General features: G+C 38.3%; 1 long non-coding RNA gene across 1 annotated transcript in view; it reads right to left on the reverse strand.

Annotated features, from left to right (window-relative positions):
• The window catches only part of LOC135578142 (uncharacterized), a 17,577-nt gene extending 12,098 nt beyond the window's left edge, over positions 1 to 5,479 (reverse strand). The window contains exon 1 of the long non-coding RNA XR_010469488.1: positions 5,380 to 5,479. This is a non-coding gene — a long non-coding RNA (uncharacterized LOC135578142). The remainder of the gene's footprint in view (positions 1 to 5,379) is intronic.
• Positions 5,480 to 7,069: the final 1,590 nt, after the last annotated feature.

Genomic DNA, 7,069 nt, shown 5'->3' on the forward strand with positions numbered 1-7,069 from the left:
AGGACATGGAGCAGGCCTTTATGTCATGGTGAACATTTATGCTCTTTGTTGTAATGAGGTCTAGAAACCACAGGGAACAGCTGATCTTCTCCCGGTCACAGTTTTCTTTCTTCCAAGTGTTACTTGTCATGCTCCTTCCTGACTTCTTTACTGTTTGTCATCTGCTCATCAGGATAAAGATTTTCTCAGGCCAACCTCATTCTCAGATATCTGTTTCCAGGATTTATTAAAAAAATAAAATCTCCTCTGGCCTTACTCTTGCCTTTTGCACATGTCAGGAAATCTTTGACAGATGCTTGTGCCTCAGAGCATACACTGGTTCCCAGTGAAAACTACCTGCCATCTCCAGATTGCTCAGAAAGTTTGGCCTACACAAATTATACTAGACTAAGACATGGCCTCACTGAAAAAAACCGTATTGAGACAGAGCACATGCTGGCAATGTAAACCATGGCTTTTCTATTACTGAGAGACATTCCTTCCAAGTGCAAAAGGATTGCCTCTTGCTATGTATGGAGCCTGCGGCAAGCACTCCAGCACTTTCTATAGCCCTGTCTCACATTAGGCTTTCAAATGTGACATGGCAGATGTAACAAGCAGTTCCGAGAAATGTTTGTTCATTAAAGCTCCTGGAGATGTTTGTTTGAGTTCTGAGAAGTGTTTGTATGCTTACTTGCTTGGTCCTGCTTGATGTATTTACCTAACAAGGAGATGTTTGTTTGGGTTCTTACTTGCTTTGTCCTGCTTGATGTATTTACCTAACAAGGAGATGTTTGTTTGAGTTCTTACTTGCTTTGTTCTGCTTGATGTATTTACCTCATAAGTAACCAAAGTAAGGCGATCGAAACTGGCTACGCAGCAGTCAACCTCACATGATGCAAGGCACACCGTGAGTTGCACCACAATACGAGCCTTCAACATGAGTGAAAAGTTACACCCGGAAGCTGTGGACCAGAGATGGACTATAAAACCCAGAGAACTGAATTAGCTGTGTGCGCGTGCCGCAAGGGAGACTGAGGTCTCTAGGCCGCACCCAGCACTGTCTTTGCTTATTGCTTGATTAAAAATAAAACTTTTGTTACTTACAAGACTAAGTCAAAATTTATTACAGCAGAGATTGGCACACATTCCAGCGGCTGCTGGAGATTTTGCCATTCCGCATCTGGTGGTCAGTTAGTATAAAACCCTCATACACCCTGGTAACCACTACCATGGCTGTGACACTCATGGTTACAACCATTAAAGAAAATGTTTTCACCATGTGTTACAAGATTTTTACAAGCAATGGAGTACATAAACAGTGTTTTCATGATGGGTGTCCCCAAAGGTGTGGGACTGCCTGAAAAACTGCACGTTCTGTTCCCTGCCTTTCCAGACTCAACAGGGAAAAATCATTGTCTGCTGCGCTATCAGGAGTGCTTGATCACCTGGGCAGATTCACTAACAATAGTAGAAGTGTAGAATCGTTTCAGTTGCAAAAGACCTTTAAGATCATCAACTCCAACTGTAGTGCAAGCTGGGCTGGAAAAAGAACTGGCAACAGGATTTTCATCAGCAGCCATTCATTTTCCTAAGAACGAGGGTGGTTTGCAAAGATTGTTTTGCTTTAACACCAAAAGCTAAGCATTGCTCTCTTTATCTTTGGAAGCCTTGCCTACACTTGTCTGTTATTATGCATGGATGCTTACACTGGCTATCTGCATAAGAAAAGAGATCTGTTTCACCATCTGCTGCAAAAGCAGCACATCTTTTGGCTATTTACTTCGGTGGCAAGTGCTAGATGTAAAGGTCAAGGAAGGCACAGGCGATGATGTTTGGGTACCTTATCTCTATTATGTGGTCAAGCTGGTCAAGCTGCCGAGTAGGCAGTGCTTTCAAATTTGTGTACTTAAAGGAACATCCAGAAAACATCTCACTGACCAGAGGTTCTCTACAAGATTATTGGCCCAAATCAGCAATATTGTACAATCAGAAAAGCTCAAAAGGAAGAGGTGTAAGTAGGAAGATGTGTAATAAGGTGGGGAAATGCCCTATGGCAGTTTCTCCTCCATCTTGTGATATTAAATCCACAAATGAACTGTCAGAGTAAGAGGGAGAGGGAAAACAGAGTGGCGGGACATGCCTGACTGACCCCAGCAGTTTTCAGTAGGTGTGAGAGCGGAAGGAAAGAAGAAACTGTACTTTTGTATCAACTGCAACACACCACCTTGTAGGTTGGCTGCTTTATGTGTTCTGCCTCATTTCCCAGGAGATACTTACATCAAATTTGCTTGCTGATAGCGTATGAACTAAGATAAGTATTTCTCTTCAGAGAAACCAAACAGATTTTTCTCCAAAGTGCCATGGGAAAGATGAGCAAATGCAAACCTAAACTGTTAAAAATGTGTGCCAAGTCCAGCAACATGGACGATTTGCTCTATCCACCACATACAAAAACTGAAGGAAGCAGTTCAGGCAAGGACGGGGGCTGAAGGTGTTGTAGTTGAATTGAATTTTGTGGGCTGGGCTGTGTTTCTGATTCTGTAGACCATATCCAGGATTCCTACCTTATCGTAAAAGCTATGCAAGTTGTATACGAGCTCATATTTTAGAGAACTGAAAATTAGTTCTGTTAGTTCTCAGTAAGCTCTTATCTTATCTTGGAAGTGCTGAGAAGGTACATTTGCTATCATCCAAGAATTTGTATAATTTTATACGAAGTGCGCATGTGCAGTGACAAAAGGTGGAAAGTACACTAGTGATGAAGACTACTTACTTCATCCTGAAGACCCCCTGAACGACCACCAGAGGACACTGCGCATGCTTAGAGTAGTTCCAAGGTGTTGCAACTGATATTGTGAAATAATTGTGTTACCTAATGAATATGCAATATACACGTTGTAACTTTAATGAATATGTATGTAACCAAATTGTATAAAACGGTGAAGTTTGAATCAGTGGTTGGAGCCAGCTTTGGGTGCGAGCCCCTGGTTTCCCCAGCGCTGAAATAAAGCACCACATATAACTACGCCCGTGGTTATGTGTCCTGAATGCTAACAAAGGGAGGAGAGAAGCGGGGTGTGGAGTAGCTAGGGGACAGGCATATTGGCTATGGGGAAGCAGACCAAACTTAGAGCTGTGTAATCAGATAAAACAGCACAAACCTTGATGTCTTAACTCAAAAAATGTTCAGAGGTAAGGCATTATGAACCCCTTTTCCTTGCTGGCCTAAGCTATCGTTCCTGTTTCACAGGAGCCACTGGCCCTTTCCAAGTCTTGTATCAACCATCTAATGTAAAATATTTATTGAGTGAGACAGCACCTGCTTCCTTTGAGCTTTTTCAGGCAGGTGGTTCACGGCTAACTCAACTGCTCTGAACTCACCATAGCATGGCAAATACCAAGCCAAGAAATGCAGCTTTCTAAGGGTGCCACAGCTGCTGAGATCTGCCTTAGACTTACGAAAAATGTCAAATCTAAACCACTGTTTACTACCAAGCATGATCAAATCGCTGTTGCATTGAAACACAGCACATTTCTCATGCAGCAGCCAAGGAGTCAGAAGAGTTCACAGTGTTTGGCAGAAGATGAGGACCATGATTTCCTGTGCTTGTGCTCTCAACTATGAAAGCAATGGAACACTTGTAGAAATGTAAGATAGAAATTGTAAGCACGTATAATGGAAATTTATATATATAAGAACACACACAAAAAAATATAGGTCTGTGTTTTCTTACTATACCTGGCTAGGACACACTGACAATATCAATAGGTAACAAATTGAAGATTGATTTCAAGTATTTCTTCCTGCAAGATATTAGAATCAGCCTGTAGAAGTAATTGTTTTAGGATGTTGTTAAAGGAAAGCATTTATTAGGAGACTAAAAAGGATGCAAGATTCACAGAAGTGACAAGAATATTGGTATTATTGAAAAGATGTTTAAAAAGTATTATGACAGGGTAAAAACCATGCCACCATACTCTAAAGCACAAGAAAATACATTTTGCCTGAAATTTGGTTACTTAATTAGTCTCATAATTTGCCATGAAAATTTTTCAGGCAGTGTCCAAGGAGCTCATATTGGCAACTTTCAGAAGTATGTTACAGGGTTAGAGGGCTCTCAGGGTAACTTAGAGCAGCAATTTCTGAGCATAATTCACTGAAGAGTATTAAAAGCTGTGTGAAAGCATTTAAAACTGTAAATTATAATGGGAAATTTAAAGGATAGTCTCAGGTGAGGAAAAAATAAATTAGGTGGAACAGAACTTCATGCTCTCAAATTTTGAAACTTCTTGTGGAGATGGTTGCACTAGGCAAGTGCATGCATCACCAGTAAGTACTTATGGCATACTTCTACACTGGGGTACCAAAGGCTGTCCTGGCAATGCATTTCTTCTATGGTGGACTGATCACACAATCTAAGGAGCAATCTGAGTTAACACATTAAAGACATCATATGTGTACAGGTGGTTTTAGTATAGTGTCCCAAGAAGCGAATCTACAAAACTGATTTTTATGGAATAAATGTTGCTTTGCTCGCATATGCAGGACACATTTTTCTTCCACACTGTAACCTCTGAATTTAATAATTTTTAAAAAATTTCCCATGCTTAATTGTCTTAGAACCAGCAAAGATCTATTTTTTAAATCAGAATCTAAAAAATATAACTCGATACATGAACTATTTCCTACTAATATCCATTAATGGCTATCTTTTGCTCTCTATTTATTGAAAATAAATTTTAAAGTAATGCAATTTTATAGTTAAAGACATCAATAGGTCATACACAAATTGTAGGACTAACAATTTTGAAAATTATAGAAACCTCCATTGATTCTTGACTTGTATTTTTCTCAACATAGAACTTTCAGAAAAGAAAGAATGAGAGAGAAAGAGAAAGAGAAAGAGAGAAAAAATAAAAATAAAATATAAATAGACCTATCATTTAATAATTTAAAAAGATTTCTGTTGTCTAAGGAAATAAATAAAATTAAAATACAAAATGTAAAGGCACTGTGGGAGAGAAAAGTCTGTTCAGTGTCATCAGTGCACTGTAAATGCCAATGAGTTTCCAATAAACCGTATTAATATCTTCAATGTCTGATCCTTAATGTGTCTGAGAAACAGCACATTTCAGTCATACTTCTGAAATCCAGAATATGATCCTAATGGTCGTTCTTTACTTTTTCTGGAATTCAGTATTGCTTCTATTAATAAACATGAATTTGCCAAATAAATAGATATATAATAAGCAGGGGGAGATGTTAATAGTTATAAACATGTTTTCAACGTGACTTCAGCATCTTATGAGTACTTCAATTTAAGAAAGAATGAAAGTTTTAAGAATATGTCACTGAGCAAAGGAAGAGTAAGTAATATTAAGATGACCACTTTTTACCTGTGTCTGAAGTTTGTGAAGTAAAATGCACTCTTTCCTTGTGTGATACCTCGGCGTAAACCACCTCACTTGCCATTTTGAGAAGATGCTTTCAGATCTGCAATCAAAATGGACTAATTGAAGGAGTACCCTGTATTACACCCTTTCCGGCCTCTCCTCACCCTTCACACCACATTAGGTCAAAAGAAACGTTTAGATGTCTGTAGAACGGAAGGAAAAAAAAAATTAATGTTTTTTCAACTCTAAATTCTCACATTGTAACTTTTGATAAACAACTCTTAATGCTTAGCCCCTTCCGTTGTTTTATGCTTTATAAAAAACAGTACAGCTGTTATTCTTATCAACTTTCTCATAAATTGTGACCTTCAGCCCACACATAATTCTCATGTGGAACCTGAGCTGGCAACACATGAATATGTACATATCCTCCTCAAACCAACTGGACACTAAAATGTATTTCAACAGAAAACTCAGATCGTGATTGCTTCGGTTTGTGATTATCAGATCATTTCCTCTTAAGCGCATTGCATTAGTTCAGTGTTGAAACCAGAAAGCAATAATGAGGAGAGGAATGGAGGGAATATCCGACATTACTGAAACATCTCATTTCAAGATTTTAGAGAGAAATGTTTTCTGTATTTTATTTTATTTATTTTTTATATTCCACACTGAATAAAATTCAGTTTTAGATTTGGATTTAAAACAAAATGTTGCTATTAGGCCCACTTTCATTTTTCTTCAAATTTTCCTCCACATAGAAATGTCATTTTTTTTTTTGTTTTTATGGTGGCTTAAAATGATGCCAAAAGTTTTAGTTCTTCTCCCAGATAAACTTCTGCTCTTCAGCCATCTGTAGACCACATGCTAATCCTTATATCCCAGGGGCATTACTAAACTCAGAATTAAACCAGGGCAGAGTCTGACCTGTAACTGTTCTGCATGTTGGTCATCAAATTTTCTCATTAATGGCACACAACATGCCTTTTTCCTCTAGTAGAGGTGTTAGTTCAAGATAAAGTCAATGTAGTTACCATGGTGGTAAGTCAAGAAGTTGAATGTTTTGTCCTTTTGAGACCAGCCATGGAAGTAAGATAAACAACATTTTGTTTTTTTCAGCTTAAATCGTTAAACTCTTTCGAAAATGGGCTGACACAATCCTGGTAACTAAAAGATGTTATACAATGCTCTCTTCCAGGGAAAGGTTTGAGGTGGAATGATTTTCTCCTGTCTGTCTTACCTGCTAAGGCCAAACTCTTTATGCAGCCTTCCAAATCAAATGCTTTGAACAGACAAAGAGGAAAGATTAAGGCAAAGTGTATTGATTTCTTTATTCTACTGCAATGATCTGGAGTAAATATAAACTACTCAGCCATACTGGAAGACTTGCTGAAAACTGTCAGGTTCAAACTGGAAAAACAATGCTAACCATAGAGATGATTTCCCAGAAAGAAACAAAACAAAACAAAACAAAACAAACAAACAAACAAACAAAAACAAAAAACAACAACAACCAAAAAACCCACAAAACCCAAAAAACACAACAGCAAAAAGGCAGAAAACCAGACATTTTGGAGACAAAAAGAAGACAATTAATGTCCCTAGATGACATGTATTGGGCCAGCATAACAACAGCGCTGGGACACAACGCAGCTACATTTGTTCGAAAGACCTTTACAAAACTCTTGTACGT

The sequence above is a fragment of the Columba livia genome, unplaced genomic scaffold (genome assembly GCF_036013475.1).
Source record: "Columba livia isolate bColLiv1 breed racing homer unplaced genomic scaffold, bColLiv1.pat.W.v2 Scaffold_82, whole genome shotgun sequence".
Lineage (NCBI taxonomy): Eukaryota > Metazoa > Chordata > Aves > Columbiformes > Columbidae > Columba > Columba livia.